The sequence below is a fragment of the Triticum dicoccoides genome, chromosome 6A (assembly GCF_002162155.2).
Source record: "Triticum dicoccoides isolate Atlit2015 ecotype Zavitan chromosome 6A, WEW_v2.0, whole genome shotgun sequence".
Classification (NCBI taxonomy): Eukaryota; Viridiplantae; Streptophyta; class Magnoliopsida; order Poales; family Poaceae; genus Triticum; species Triticum dicoccoides.
The window spans coordinates 419,958,252-419,975,960 of record NC_041390.1 but is presented as its reverse complement, the minus strand read 5'-3'; positions in this window follow the sequence as shown (position 1 = coordinate 419,975,960).

Sequence of the window (17,709 nt, the reverse complement as noted above, 5' to 3'; positions counted from 1 at the left end):
CATTGGATTGCTTCAGAGACGCTAGAATCCTACAGTTTGTCACAGACAAGGAACACTGGAATGAAGAGCTTCTGCTACAGTTCTATGCAACTCTTCACATTCGAGGCTACAACAGGGATCCAAAGACTTGGGTCCTTGAGTGGATGACAGGCAATGTCCATCATGAAGCCAGAGCTCTTGATATCATTGAGCTCACAGGCCTACCTACTCCTGGTGAATACTATGAACCAGGTTGTCAACAACACCAGAATGCTTTGGAGAGCATTTTTCAGAAGCCAGAACCCAACATGAGCCAAATGTTGAGCATGATGAAGCCTTTGCCTCACGACGCTGACTACCCATCTGAATTCTTTGTTGAACACCTAGAGTATTTGCCTCGCACCATTTATCATATCATCAGAAAAACTCTATGGCCCGTAAAAGGACATTCATCTGCAGCGAAGCTTGAAGGAGAAATGAAGACTTTGGTTTTCTATATCTTCAATGGCATCTGCTTCAATGCTCAAGACTTCTTCATCAGGCAGTTGGCTGCATCTGGCTCCGACATTTTTGGTCTAAAGTTTTATGCTCCATGGGTAATGCGCCTTATCAAGCTTCACTCTACCATCAACTATCAGTCGTCTGCGCGCAATCATCTTGTATTCTTGCCAGAGGTTGATCTGTCTGTTGAAGCTATTTACCCAGAGCCTGCTAAGGATCCCATTTATCTTCACAATGTTGATCACCAAAGCTTCACCCAGCCCATTGAAGGAGTTCAGGCAGCCTCGCGTGTTTATCCCTTGGCTGGCACTACACGTGCCCCTCGCGCTCAAACTGACGCCACTGGAAGCACCATTGCCCAAAGGCCTCGGAGGCGATCTCGTGTTCTCAATGACCAAGAGCTTCTCGTCGCGCTACACCAGAAACAGGACAAGCATCACAACTGGCTTAAGCATCAGATGCAAAGCCTCTTGGTGGATGTCAATCGCATTCGCAATCTTGCCACCAAGAATGCCTTTGTTACTCATGAAACCTATCAGGGGTCTTGGAAGAGTTTGACATTGCTTAGTGCTGAAGCTGATCTACAGGACGATGGCTTCACCGAAAGATTCAAGTTTGACTCAACTCCCCCAAGGAATGCTCACTTGTGTCGGACTCCCTCACTTGAAGACTCTGACTATTCGTCCTCAGCTGCGACAGTGGATGCCAGAGTCATCGATGACCAAGATGATGCAACTTCACCTCCTCCAACTTTAGCGTGTGTCGACACTGCACCAAGTTCTTCTGCACCACCAGACCTCAACGACGACCCTGCTGCCTTGCCTGCACCTCATGGGAACGAGTAGGCGCTCTATGTCTTCAAACCTTTTTGGTCCTTACTGACAAAAGGGGGAGAAGCATATGAGTTGATAGTCTTCAAGCGGGTCCATATGGGTGGTTGCTTTACTTTTTGCTACTTTTGCCAAGTGCTTACAACTCTCGCTTTTCGATACATTTGGTCCTTTGAGTTGTAACACTTAAACTCGATGGTCGTCTGCTACTTATTTGCTATTCAGTGATGTGATGATAACTTCCACACTTAGGTCATTTTGCAGACGTCCATTTTTCATTATGCATGTCATTATCTTTGTTACATCAAATCATGCATGATGAATTGTCATCATAAGTTGAAGAGGATCTCCACAAGTACAACCTGCCATGTGCATTTGCATTCCAAAAGCAAATTACTTATATGCACATTTTCAGGGGGAGCCTTTGCCACTTATGCAGACAATACCCTATCCTTTACAATTTCACATATTTTATTCCCCGTTGAAAACTTCAACCAGTTTGTCATAATCACCAAAAAGGGGGAGATTGTAAGTGCATCTAGTGCCACCCCTAGTTGGTTTTGGAGTATTGACGACAAACCTGGTTGAGGGACTAATGTGTTTGTGAGAATTGCAGGATAACACAGGTAGAAGTCCCTCATTGATTCGGTTTTCCTACCAGAGATGACCCCTAAAAATGCATGAAGACATTGAAGTCAAAGGTGGTATGTGAAGACATTCACATTGAAGACTATGACAAGAGAAGACATTGCGTGAAGACTATGGAGCACGAAGACTTAGTTGTTTCGTCGTTCTTTTTCTTCTTTGTTGAGTCATAGGAACCACCGTACTGTTAAGTGGGGTCCAAGTGAACTAGTCAGAATGACTGAAGTGATGCTTAACCAAAATCCTATGTCTTCGAGCGAAGACAATGAGAGCAAATCTTATCCAGAGCTGGATAAGTCGGCTTTTCTTGTAGCCCAAGTAAAGTTGCCGTGTGTGTTTGAAATCTGACCGTTGGAACACGTGTCAGTTCCTTAGTGACCCAGGGTCATTTCGGACAAATCAGGTCGGATTGCCTAGTGGCTATAAATAGCCCACCCCCTACAACCATAAATGGTTGGTTGCTCAGAGTTAGTGTACGGCTTTTGTCATTTGAGAGCAACCCACCTCGAAGCCTTTGAGAGAGAATTCCTTGCGAGGACAAAGCCCTAAACACCCAGATCCAAAGAGTGTTAGGCATCACTGAAGTCTTCCTGTCTGTGTGATCTGAATACTTATTACACTTGAGGACTGTGAATCCTCCAGCCGGTTAGGCGTCGCGTTCTAAGCATCCAAGAGTCATTGTGGATCGCCCGTGAACAAAGTCTGTGAAGGTTTGGAAGTCTACCTAGAAGACTTACCAGAGTGATTGGGCGACTGGGTGTCCTTAGCTCAAGGGGAATAAGGTGAAGACGTGGTCTTCTGAATTGAATCTCAGCCTCCCTAACCAGACGTACAGTTGTCACAGCAACTGGAACTGGTCCAACAAATCATTGTCTTCAACAAGCTACTGGTTCCATCCTTCCCATCTCTTTACTTTCAGATTATTCCTTGTGAAGTCATTGCCTGTCTGCATTATCTATTTGTCTTCACTGTGTGACTGCTGTTCTGATTGGCTTCATACTATCTTCCATCCTGATCTATACTGCCTAGCTGCTATTAGTCCTTGTGCTTTCATCTCATTGAATACTTGACTATGGCTTGCTTAGTGTAGTTTACCTTCCGCTGCATGGTAATAGATTGGTTCTATCGTTTGTCTTCGAAACTTCCATGTTTTGAAGACTTTCATAAAAATCGCCTATTCACCCCCCTCTAGTCGATAACTAGCACTTTCACATCATGTTTACCCTATCTGTTTAATTATAGATTTTTGTCTTTTGATTTCAACTGTTGTACAATTCTTTCAATTTGGGCTCATATTTGCATGTTACCATATTTTCTTTAACAATCCTACCATTTTCTGCAGAACATCCCTTGCTCTGCAACAGATTATGTAGTGCACAATTTTTCCCTTTACATAGATGAAGGCTCCATGGATGTCATACTGCACACAAACCATGGATTTACAATCGTTGCTACTGTAAGACTTGATGAACATGGTGACTCCTATTTTGGCACTTACTTTTGGAAAGAAATTACAAAGTTTTATGTACTGAAAGCTGGCACTAAAATTGCACTACACATAAAAGGGCCTGGTCATGAGATATATGCTAACTTCCCCGACAAAATCATCCGTCCAGACTTTGTTCGAAGTAAGTTTTCTTTTCAACTATCTACATGTTGACTTACCCAGCAATGTCAAATGAATTGTGTGGTATTTAAGCAACCAATTGTTATTCCCTTTTCTTACTATATTCCTACCTAATAACTTCTAGTTACCAATACATTTTTCTATTGCCCTGTTTTAACTAAATATTCCTTGTACTCCCATTTCTATCAGAAAGCGCCACTGACAAGGAGACTCTGGAGGTGGAGAACGAGGCTATCAACAAGCAGAGGTGAGGCGAGTTAGAACCACAAGCGACTCCAGCAGGCCTAGACTTCATCAGCAGCCTCCTCGATGATATGTTGAGAGTCATCATCTCCCTCCTCCCAATCAAATATGGGGCACGGACAATCGTCCTTTCCCGGTAGTGGCGCCCCCTATAGAACTCTAGCCATCTCGACCTCATCGACACCCACGAGCTTTGCCATGACTATCGCAAAAGCTTGGATGCGTTCTCCAAGATCCTCGACAGTCACCTTAGCCCAACCAAAGGCCTTAGAATGGGCAAGTTTCGTTCCAACGGCAAGGACCGAGCCAAGCTTGACGACTGGTTCCGATCACCCACCCTAGATCAGCTCGAGGAGCTCACTTTTGATGATGGGCATATGCGGTCGCTGCCAACGTTCGCACTTCGCCTCGCGCCCACGCTGCGTGTCGCCAAGTTCAGGAACTGCCATCCCCCCTTAATGACGCGCCCGCTCTTATTCTACCATGACTGAAGCACCTCGAGCTCGTCGTCGTCTGCCTCTCAAACGGTGACATGGAGCGCCTGCTCCGTGGCTGTACTGCACTCGAGTTCCTTCGTCTTCAGGCGATCAAATGGGTGAGTACCTTCCAGATCACCTCCATGACTCTCTGGACTATTTATGTGTGTTGTTGGTGCGGCAGGAAGACATCACAAGATGTGTACCATGGTATGGTCATTGAGGACACACCTGCACTTGAGAGATTACTTGTAGTTGATCAAGAAGGTCCAACAAGAATCAATGTCATTTCTGCGCCGAAATTGACAGTGGTGGGCTACTCGTCTCACAAATACTCCGAACTTGTTATTGGATCCACACCTGTTCAGGTACAACAGCCGCCTTCTACCTCTCCTTCTACAAATTAACATTATTTCTAATTTTGAAGATGTTTGTTCGTCTGTCATTCAAAAAATGATTCCGCCAAGCTTGACCCCGAAACTGCGCACAATGAAGGTCTTGACACTAGAATCTATCGGCCCCAACTTGGAGCAAGCTATCAGTTTCCTGAGATGCTTTCCGTGACTGGAGAAGCTATATATCGAGGTGATGTTCCTTTCTTGTTAAATGTTAACCATAAGGGAGTTCAAGTTTTCTTAGGGAACTTTTCATCCACTCCAACCTCTTGTGAAGAAGGCTACATTTTTCTAGAATGCAATCAAATGCCCATGTTAATCATGTCAGATCGAAGATGACATGTTAGTGCATTTTACAAATCCTGCAAACCAAATAGGCCTGTAGTAAATGTTCAAAACTGCATGTAGACACTAACACGTTTTCTTCTTTTGTAGATAAGATTAGGCCCAGTGGTGTATAATGTGATACAATATAACAATTACATTGAATGCCTAGATCTGCATCTCTCAGAAATTACTTTGAACTCCTGTCGAGGGACCTTACCGGAGATTATATTCGCCAGGTTCTTTATTCTCAGAGCAAGGGTGCTGAAGGAAATGGGGTTTGCCCTACATTTATTTTGCAAAAATGATTGGTTCAGCGCCGGCGCCTGTGGCAGAATGGAGTAGGCTCCAAAAATGCGGAATTTCATTTTGGAACTTTAGACGATAGAGTAATCGGAAGTCATCGTGTCAACCTCGTACATGACTTCTAAGTGGCTGACCCCTTTGCAAAAATTGTGAGGTTTCGAAACCAGACTTAGAAGCGGTGATATTAGTTTGAACCTCTCTGATATCCATGTTCAGCGGATCAGCGCTAGCATTTGCAACTGATGAGCTAAATTTCATTTTTAATATCAGTTTGAACCTTGTAATCTTTGAATTTGAGCCATATAACTCTAGAATTTAAACCTTGTAACATTTCGAGCTTTTGTGATAGAATCGTTGAAATGGCATCGTATGAGACTTGTATATTGCTAACACTATTTTGACCTTAATATGCAATGGTCTTAGATTTTATTAACCATTCTCGAATCAGTTTACCTTGTCGATCTCACAGCACACGATCTGTATAGCTAACTCGACTTCGATCTTGGACATTATTGCACATAGTTGGTTTCTTCCACCATGCGCACTGTAGAGCGCATAATTGCTTATCGCACTCGAGTGTCCATCATCACCCTTCTATGTAACTTTAACCTCATCACCCATGGGTAAACTTATAATCAAAGTCATTCCGCACACATTGTTGTCCCTCTTCTAGCCGACGCGTGTCCAAACAAGCCAGGCGGGAAGCTTGCGCGGTAAACAGCGTGATAGCGCGGGAACAGGCTCACCGACGATATATTTGGCGCCTCTTCAAGCCCACGCGTGCGGGGCGGTGTTGTCAAGCGTGCATTGGAATCCTCCACTATGAACGTCATGACAAGACGTGACGATTACAGACCGGTCGGCCCCCATTTATTACAGCGGCCATTTAGCCCTTGTGTCTCTTCAACCTTTCGATCACGCCCCACCATTGCAAGAAGCACACCCACCACGAGAAATTCTTAGAGGGTATCCTACGCGGCTCCAATGGCACTCAGAGCGGCTGCCGACGATGAACAACAGTTCACCATGCGTGCCGTAGTGGACACCGACAGAAGGTTCATGGACCTCTCAGTGGTGTACACCAACAACCCGGTCTGGGTGGAGCACTCCATCCACATCATGAAGCTGTTGCTTGCCGCGGAGAAGTACAAGGTGGTTGGGTTCGACCTCGAGTACACCCGCGCTTGTGTCGGGTCTCGTCCCAAGGTCGCCGTCACGCAGATGTGCGTGCGCCACCACGTCCCCGTCTACCACTACTGCCTGGCCACAAGGCCTTGCGAGCGTTTCACCAGGTTTGTCAACAACCCCCACTACATGTTCGCTATGGTGAACATCACCAACGATGTAAAGGCGCTCGAGAATTCGGGCTTCGCCTGCCAGAATCTTGTCGACATCCAGGGCCAATACAAGATCTGGGGCAGCAAGGAGCATGAGAAGGACTCACTGGTTCACGTCGTCGAGGCCATCATCGACCACTTCTACAGAGACATGAAGGATCCGTGCAACAAGGACAAGCGTGTTGGGGAACGTTGCAGAAAATTAAAATTTTTCCTACGGTTTCACCAAGATCCATCTATGAGTTCATCTAAGCAACGAGTCAAGGGAGAGAGTTTGCATCTACATACCACTTGTAGATCGCGTGCGGAAGCTTGCAAGGTGATGATGGAGTCGTACTCAACGTGATTCGAATCACCGATGACCAAGTGCTGAACGGACAACACCTCCGCGTTCAACACACGTACGGGACGGGAGACGTCTCCTCCTTCTTGATCCAGCAAGGGGAAAGGAGAGGTTGAGGAAGACAGCTCCACCGGCAGCACGACGGCGTGGTGATGGTGGAGAGGCAGTACTCCGACAGGGCTTCGCCAAGCACACAACGGAGGAGGAGAGGTGTTGGGGAGGGGAGGGCTGCGCCTTGGAGGGTGGTCTGGCTGCCCTCCCCTCACCCCTCTATTTATAAGGGGAAGGGAGAAGGGGGCCGGCCCCCTAGAACCCATCTAGGGGGGCTGCGGCGGCCAAGGGGAGAGGGGGAGAGGGTGGCTTGCCCCCCAAGCCAAGGGGGCGCCCCCTCTAGGGTTCCCCCCTCAACCCTAGGCGCAAGGGCCCAAGGGAGGGGGTGCGCCCAGCCCACCAGGGGCTGGCTCCCTGCCCCACGCAGCCCATGTGGCCCCCCGGGAGGGGTGGCCCCTCCCGGTGGACCCCCGGAACCCTTCCGGTGGCCCCGGTACAATACCGGTATGACCCCGAAACTTCCCGGTGTCCGTTTGACAACTTCCCATATATAAATATTTACCTCCGGACCCTTCTGGAGCTCCTCGTGACGTCCAGGATCCCATCCGGGACTCCAAACAACATTCGGTAGTCACATACTAGTCTTCCTAATAACCCTAGCGTCACCGAACCTTAAGTGTGTAGACCCTACGGGTTTGGGAGACATGCAGACATGACCGAGACGCTCTTAGGTCAATAACCAACAGCGGGATCTGGATACCCATGATGGCTCCCACATGCTCCTCGATGTTGTCATCGGATGAACCACGATGTCGAGGATTCGATCAAACCCTGTACGCAATTCCCTTTGTCAATCGGTACGTTACTTGCCCGAGACTCGATCGTCGGTATCCCAATACCTTGTTCAGTATCGTTACCGGCAAGTCACTTTACTCGTACCGTAATGCATGATCCCGTGTCCAACACCTTGGTCACATTGAGCGCATTATGATGATGCATTACCGAGTGGGCCCAGAGATACCTCTCCGTCATACGGAGTGACAAATCCCAATCTCGATCCGTGTCAACCCAACAGATACTTTCGAGATACCTGTAATGCACCTTTATAGTCACCCAGTTACGTTGTGACGTTTGATACACCCAAGGCACTCTTACGATATCCGGGAGTTACACGATCTCATGGTCGAAGGAAGAGATACTTGACATTGGCAAAGCTCTAGCAAAACGAACTACACGATCTTTTATGCTATGCTTAGAATTGGGTCTTGTCCATCACATCATTCTCCTAATGATGTGATCCCGTTATCAACGACATCCAATGTCCATAGTCAGGAAACCATGACTATCTGTTGATCACAACGAGCTAGTCAACTAGAGGCTCACCAGGGACATATTGTGGTCTAAGTATTCACACGTGTATTACGATTTCCGGATAATACAGTTATAGCATGAATAAAAGACATTTATCATGAACATTGAAATATAATAATACTTTTATTATTGCCTCTAGGGCATATTTCCAACAGTCTCCCACTTGCACTAGAGTCACTAATCTAGTTACATTGTGATGAATCGAACACCCATAGAGTTCTGGTGTTGATCATGTTTTGCACGCGAGAGAGGTTTAGTCAGCGGATCTGCGACATTCAGATCCGTGTGCACTTTGCAAATCTCTATGTCTCCATCTTGAACATTTTCACGGATGGAGTTGAAACGACGCTTGATGTGCCTGGTCTTCTTGTGAAACCTGGGCTCCTTTGCGAGGGCAATTGCTCCAGTGTTGTCACAGAAGAGTTTGATCGGCCCCGACGCATTGGGTATGACTCCTAGGTCGGCGATGAACTCCTTCACCCAAATCGCTTCATGTGCTGCCTCCGAGGCTGCCATGTACTCCGCTTCACACGTAGATCCCGCCACGACGCTCTGCTTGCAGCTGCACCAGCTTACTGCTCCACCATTCAACATATACACGTATCCGGTTTGTGACTTAGAGTCATCCAGATCTGAGTCGAAGCTAGCGTCGACGTAACCCTTTACGACGAGCTCTTCGTCTCCTCCATAAACGAGAAACATGTCCTTCATCCTTTTCAGGTACTTCAGGATATTCTTGACCGCTGTCCAGTGTTCCTTGCCGGGATTACTTTGGTATCTTGCTACCAAACTTACGGCAAGGTTTACATCGGGTCTGGTACACAGCATGGCATACATAATAGATCCTATGGCTGAAGCATAGGGGATGACACTCATCTCTTCTTTATCTTTTGCCGTGGTCGGTGACTGAGCCGAGCTCAGTCTCACACCTTATAACATAGGCAAGAACCCCTTCTTGGACTGATCCATTTTGAACCTCTTCAAAATCTTATCAAGGTATGTGCTTTGTGAAAGACCTATGAGGGGTCTCGATCTATCTCTATAGATCTTGATGCCTAATATATAAGCAGCTTCTCCAAGGTCCTTCATTGAAAAACACTTATTCAAGTAGGCCTTAATGCTGTCCAGAAATTCTATATTATTTCCCATCAAGAGTATGTCATCTACATATAATATGAGAAATGCTACAGAGCTCCCACTCACTTTCTTGTAAACGCAGGCTTCTCCATAAGTCTGCATAAACCCAAACGCTTTGATCATCTCATCAAAGCGAATGTTCCAACTCCGAGATGCTTGCACCAGTCCATAAATGGATCGCTAGAGCTTGCATACTTTGTTAGCGTTCTGAGGATCGACAAAACCTTCCGGCTGCATCATATACAGTTCTTCCTTAAGATGCCCGTTAAGGAATGCTGTTTTGACGTCCATCTGCCATATCTCATAATCATAGTATGCGGCAATTGCTAACATGATTCGGACGGACTTCAGCTTCGCTACGGGAGAGAAAGTCTCGTCGTAGTCAATCCCTTGAACTTGTCGATAACCCTTAGCGACAAGTCGAGCCTTATAAATGGTAACATTACCATCCGTGTCCGTCTTCTTCTTAAAAATCCATTTGTTTTCTATCGCTCGCCGATCATCGGGCAAGTCTGTCAAAGTCCATACTTTGTTTTCATACATGGATTCTATCTCGGATTTCATGGCTTCAAGCCATTTGTTGGAATCCGGGCTCGCCATCGCTTCTTCATAGTTCGAAGGTTCATTGTTGTCTAACAACATGATTTCCAGGACAGGGTTGCCGTACCACTTTGGTGCGGAACGTGTCCTTGTGGACCTACGAAGTTCAGCAGTAACTTGATCCGAAGTACCTTGATCATCATCAATGTTTTCCTCTTCAGTTGGTGTGGGCATCACAGGAACATTTTCCTGAGCTGCACCACTTTCCCGTTCGAGAGGTAGTACTTCATCGAGTTCTACTTTCCTTCCACTTACTTCTTTCGAGAGAAACTCTTTTTCCAGAAAGCATCCGTTCTTGGCAACAAAGATCTTGCCTTCGGATCTTAAGTAGAAGGTATACCCGACAGTTTCCTTAGGGTATCCTATGAATACGCATTTTTCCGACTTGGGTTCGAGCTTTTCAGGTTGAAGTTTCTTGACATAAGCATCGCATCCCCAAACTTTTAGAAACGACAGCTTAGGTTTCTTTCCAAACCATAATTCATACGGTGTCGTCTCAACGGATTTAGACGGTGCCCTATTTAAAGTGAATGTAGCTGTCTCTAGAGCATATCCCCAAAATGATAGTGGTAAATCGGTAAGAGACATCATAGACCGCACCATATCCAATAGAGTGCGATTACGTCGTTCGGACACACCGTTTCGCTGAGGTGTTCCAGGCGGCGTGAGTTGTGAAACGATTCCACATTTCCTTAAGTGTGTACCAAATTCGTGACTTAAGTATTCTCCTCCACGATCTGATCGTAAGAATTTTATCTTTCAGTCACGTTGATTCTCTACCTCATTCTGAAATTCCTTGAACTTTTCAAAGGTCTCAGACTTGTGTTTCATTAAGTAGACATACCCATATCTACTCAAGTCATCAGTGAGAGTGAGAACATAACGATATCCTCCGCGAGCCTCAACGCTCATTGGACCGCACACATCGGTATGTATGATTTCCAACAAGTTGGTTGCTCGCTCCATTGTTCCGGAGAACGGAGTCTTGGTCATTTTGCCCAAGAGGCATGGTTCGCACGTGTCAAACGATTCATAATCAAGAGACTCTAAAAGTCCATCGGCATGGAGCTTCTTCATGCGCTTGACACCAATGTGACCAAGGCGGCAGTGCCACAAGTATGTGGGACTATCGTTATCAACTTTAAATCTTTTGGCATCTATACTATGAACATGTGTAATATTACGCTCGAGATTCATTAAGAATAAACCATTGACCATCGGAGCATGACCATAAAACATATCTCTCATATAAATCGAACAACCATTATTCTCAGACTTAAATGAGTAGCCATCTCGTATTAAACGAGATCCAGATACAATGTTCATGCTCAAACTTGGCACTAAATAACAATTATTAAGGTTCAAAACTAATCCCGTAGGTAAATGTAGAGGCAGCGTGCCGACGGCGATCACATCGACTCTGGAACCATTCCCGACGCGCATAGTCACCTCGTCCTTCGCCAGTCTCCGTTTATTCCGCAGCTCCTGCTGTGAGTTACAAATATGAGCAACGGCACCGGTATCAAATACCTAGGAGTTACTACGAGTACTGGTAAGGTACACATCAATCACATGTATATCAAATATACCTTTGGTGTTGCCGGCCTTCTTATCCGCTAAGTATTTGGGGCAGTTCCGCTTCCAGTGACCCTTCCCCTTGCAATAAAAGCACTCAGTCTCAGGCTTGGGTCCATTCTTTGACTTCTTCCCGGTAACTGGCTTACCAGGCGCGGCAACCTCCTTGCCGTCCTTCTTGAAGTTCTTCTTACCCTTGCCCTTCTTGAACTTAGTGGTCTTATTGACCATCAACACTTGATGTTCTTTCTTGATTTCAGCCTCTGCTGACTTCAGCATCGAGAACACTTCAGGAATGGTCTTTTCCATCCCCTGCATGTTGTAGTTCATCACAAAGCTCTTGTAGCTTGGTGGGAGCGACTGGAGGATTCTGTCAATGACTGCCTCATCTGGGAGGTTAATGTTCAGCTGGGTCATACGGTTGTGCAACCCAGACATCTTCAGGATGTGCTCACTGACAGAACTGTTTTCCTCCATCTTACAACTGTAGAACTTGTCGGAGACATCATATCTCTCGACCTGGGCATGAGCTTGGAAAACTAGTTTCAGCTCTTCGAACATCTCATATGCTCCGTGATGCTCAAAACGCTTTTGGAGCCCCGGTTCTAAGCTGTAAAGCATGCCGCACTGAACGAGGGAGTAATCATCAGCGCGAGTTTGCCAAGCATTCATAATGTCTTGGTTCTCTGGGACGGGAGCGTCACCTAGCGGTCCTTCTAGGACATATTGTTTCCTGGCAGCTATGAGGATGATCCTCAGGTTCCGGACCCAGTCCGTATAGTTGCTGCCATCATCTTTCAGCTTGGTTTTCTCTAGGAACGCGTTGAAGTTCATGTTGACATGAGCGTTGGCCATTTGATCTACAAGACATATTTGCAAAGGTTTTAGACTAAGTTCATGATAATTAAGTTCTAATCAAATTATGAACTCCCACTTAGATTAGACATCCCTTTAGTCATCTAAGTGTTACACGATCCGAGTCGACTAGGCCGTGTCCGATCATCACGTGAGACGGACTAGTCATCGTCGGTGAACATTCTCATGTTGATCGTATCTTCCATACGACTCGTGTTCGACCTTTCGGTCTCCGTGTTCCGAGGCCATGTCTGCACATGCTAGGCTCGTCAAGTTAACCCTAAGTGTTTTCGCTGTGTAAAACTGTCTTACACCCGTTGTATGTGAACGTAAGAATCCATCACACCCGATCATCACGTGGTGCTTAGAAGCGACGAACTGTAGCAACGGTGCACAGTTAGGGGAGAACACTTCTTGAAATTTTATAAGGGATCATCTTATTTACTACCGTCGTCCTAAGTAAACAAGATGCATAAACATAATAAACATCACATGCAATTATATAGTTGTGACATGATATGGCCAATATCATATAGCTCCGTTGATCTTCATCTTCGGGGCTCCATGATCATCTTGTCACCGGCTTGACACCATGATCTCCATCATCATGATCTCCATCATCGTGTCTTCATGAAGTTGTCATGCCAACGACTACTTCTACTTCTATGACTAACGTTTAGCAATAAAGTAAAGTAGTTTACATGATGTTATTCAATGACACGCAGGTCATACAAAAAAATAAAGACAACTCCTATGGCTCCTGCCGGTTGTCATACTCATCGACATGCAAGTCGTGAATCCTATTACAAAGAACATGATCTCATACATCACAATTCATCATTCATCACAACTTCTGGCCATATCACATCACATGATCAATCGCTGCAAAAACAAGTTAGACGTCCTCTAATTGTTGTTGCATCTTTTACGTGGCTGCAATTGGGTTCTAGCAAGAACGTTTTCTTACCTACGAATCACCACAATGTGATTTTGTCAACTTCTATTTACCCTTCATAAGGGCCCTGTTCATCGATTCCGCTCCAACTAAGGTGGGAGAGACAGACACCCGCCAGCCACCTTATGCAACTAGTGCATGTCAGTCGGTGGAACCGGTCTCACGTAAGCGTACGTGTAAGGTTGGTCCGGGCCGCTTCATCCCACAATACCGTTGAGCAAGAAAAGACTAGTAGAGGCAAGTAAGATGACAAAATCCACGCCCACAACAAAATTGTGTTCTACTCGTGCAAAGAGAACTACGCATAGACCTAGCTCATGATGCCACTGTTGGGGAACGTTGCAGAAAATTAAAATTTTTCCTACGGTTTCACCAAGATCCATCTATGAGTTCATCTAAGCAACGAGTCAAGGGAGAGAGTTTGCATCTACATACCACTTGTAGATCGCGTGCGGAAGCTTGCAAGGTGATGATGGAGTCGTACTCGACGTGATTCGAATCACCGATGACCAAGTGCTGAACGGACAGCACCTCCGCGTTCAACACACGTACGGGACGGGAGACGTCTCCTCCTTCTTGATCCATCAAGGGGAAAGGAGAGGTTGAGGAAGACAGCTCCACCGGCAGCACGACGGCGTGGTGATGGTGGAGAGGCAGTACTCCGACAGGGCTTCGCCAAGCACACAACGGAGGAGGAGAGGTGTTGGGGAGGGGAGGGCTGCGCCTTGGAGGGTGGTCTGGCTGCCCTCCCCTCACCCCTCTATTTATAGGGGGAAGGGAGAAGGGGGCCGGCCCCCTAGAACCCATCTAGGGGGGTGCGGCGGCCAAGGGGAGAGGGGGAGAGGGTGGCTTGCCCCCCAAGCCAAGGGGGGCGCCCCCTCTAGGGTTCCCCCCTCAACCCTAGGCGCAAGGGCCCAAGGGAGGGGGTGCGCCCAGCCCACCAGGGGCTGGCTCCCTGCCCCACGCAGCCCATGTGCCCCCCCGGGAGGGGTGTCCCCTCCCGGTGGACCCCCGGAACCCTTCCGGTGGCCCCGGTACAATACCGGTATGACCCCGAAACTTCCCGGTGTCCGTTTGACAACTTCCCATATATAAATCTTTACCTCCGGACCCTTCCGGAGCTCCTCGTGACGTCCAGGATCCCATCCGAGACTCCGAACAACATTCGGTAGTCACATACTAGTCTTCCTAATAACCCTAGCGTCACCGAACCTTAAGTGTGTAGACCCTACGGGTTCGGGAGACATGCAGACATGACCGAGACGCTCTTAGGTCAATAACCAACAGCGGGATCTGGATACCCATGATGGCTCCCACATGCTCCTCGATGTTGTCATCGGATGAACCACGATGTCGAGGATTCGATCAAACCCTGTACGCAATTCCCTTTGTCAATCGGTACGTTACTTGCCCGAGACTCGATCGTCGGTATCCCAATACCTTGTTCAGTCTCGTTACCGGCAAGTCACTTTACTCGTACCGTAATGCATGATCCCGTGTCCAACACCTTGGTCACATTGAGCTCATTATGATGATGCATTACCGAGTGGGCCCAGAGATACCTCTCCGTCATACGGAGTGACAAATCCCAATCTCGATCCGTGTCAACCCAACAGATACTTTCGGAGATACCTGTAATGCACCTTTATAGTCACCCAGTTACGTTGTGACGTTTGATACACCCAAGGCACTCTTACGATATCCGGGAGTTACACGATCTCATGGTCAAAGGAAGAGATACTTGACATTGGCAAAGCTCTAGCAAAACGAACTACACGATCTTTTATGCTATGCTTAGGATTGGGTCTTGTCCATCACATCATTCTCCTAATGATGTGATCCCGTTATCAACGACATCCAATGTCCATAGTCAGGAAACCATGACTATCTGTTGATCACAACGAGCTAGTCAACTAGAGGCTCACCAGGGACATATTGTGGTCTAAGTATTCACACGTGTATTACGATTTCCGGATAATACAGTTATAGCATGAATAAAAGACATTTATCATGAACATTGAAATATAATAATACTTTTATTATTGCCTCTAGGGCATATTTCCAACAAAGCGTGCCTGGCACTCGGCCTGGATGGAGAAACTCGACAAAGCTCACGTCGTGTACGCGGCCAAGGAGGCGTACACGAGCTACGACATGTACAGGCGGATCGTTGACATGAGGAAGTGCCTCCTTCCCCAAAACGGCCAGGGATACAGCCAGAAGCAGTGCAATGGCAAGCGTCGTCACAACAATAAGTAGATGATTAGATCCTCGTTTCTCCTACTTTAGTATGCATATAATTGCTTGCTTTGGTGTGTGGAAATGTTATGTGTGTAGTCACTTGTGTAATTATATGCTTAATTTGGTTATGCAATGCTGTCTTTTTAAGTATATATGTTGATACTCTGTAGGCAGATCGTAAATATTGTGCGGACAAAGAAAATCACATCGCACATGGACTAAACAATGTAACCCGTCGGTGATGTTTTCATCAATCACTCACAATTGTATACCAGCAATCGTTTGCTCACAACACACACTGCTTGTTAGTAGTAATCGTCTGTGTTGTTATCGGTCTTTGCACACGTTTCCGATTACACACCCGTTTGCCTCATATCACATAGATCTTGTTCATTTGAACCATTTTTGCTCTATGTCTCAACGCAAACAGTTCATCCGAGTGAACCGCATGCTGTATATTGCACACACCTTTGATCTGGCTGACCGTTTCTTTTGTGTTTCCTAATCACAAACAGATCATCCGAGTGAACCGTACGTTGTACATCGCACACACCTTTATCTGGCTGCCCGTTTATTTCATTCCTCCTCATCGCAAACAGTTAATTGAGCTGAACTGTATGCCCTGCATCGCACACGCAACTAAAATCTGAAACGTGTTTGATACATGCTCCATCGCAAACGTTTTGCACCTTTCTTGACGATTTTTTACACCACTGTTTGCGATTATGGCATCGCACATAGTTTCGTCGAAGGGTCTCTGATCATAGTGTCGCGTTAGCAGCAACCTGCAGTAGTGTGATAACCTTGGTTTCATAACTAAGGGAAATACTTATCTTTGGTGTGCTGCATCATCCTCTCCTCTTTAGAGAATTACCAACGCAGATGTAAGCAATCAGTGTTATGCGACAAACAAGTCCATAATCAGATATGTGTGCGAAGATCATTAATAAGACAGACGATTACTGCTAATAAGTCGTGTGTGTTGTGGGCAAAAGCTTGTTGGTATACAACTGTCAACGATTGATGAAATCATCACCAACGGGTTCCCTAGCTTAGTCCTTGAGCGATGTGATTGCATACAGAACAACAACATATATACTTAATTATAAAGACGTGTTTGCATAACCAAATTAACCATCGAACTACATAGGTGGCTAGCACACATACGAACATTTGCACACCAAAATAAATTATTACATGCATAATTAACTAATATAAAAGATCATCTGACCATCATCTACTTTTTTTGTGATGCTTGCCGCCACTGCTCTGCTGGTGGCTCGGTCCGGCCTCGTTGATTACGGGAAGGAGGCACTCCCTCATGTCAACGATTCGCCTGTGCATCTCTTAGCATGTGTACACGTTCTTGACCGTGAACTTGAGGTGAGCTTCATCCACTTCCCGCATCCAGGCTCGTGCCAGGATACATGATTTATTCTCTTGGCATCCTGCTTCATCTTTTCGTAGTAGGGGTCGATGATGGCCGAGACGAGTTCAACCATGGAGTCCTTCTTCGTGCCGCCCCAGACCTTGTAGTGGTCACGGATTCTGAAAAGTTAGTTTACAAATTTAAAAAAAGTTCATCAAGTTTGAAAAAAGTTCATTAAATTTAATAAAAAAATTATCGAATTGAAAAAAGTTCGTGCATTTTGAAAAGGGAAAAAGGCTCATCTGTTTGAAGAACAAATTGCGAATTAGAAAAAGAAAAAAGGGACAGAGAAAAATGAAAAATGAAAGGAAAGAAAAAAAGAGAAGAAAGAAGAAAATACGCAAAACATGTATGTAATCACATCAAGGTGAGGTGGCCGGGTGGTTATCGTATACCAAACACGTACGTGGCGGGTTTGAATCACACTTTCTGCGCTTTTTTCGCAGTGTAAAAAACAGAGAAAAAAGTGAATCGGGCCGGCCAAATAGG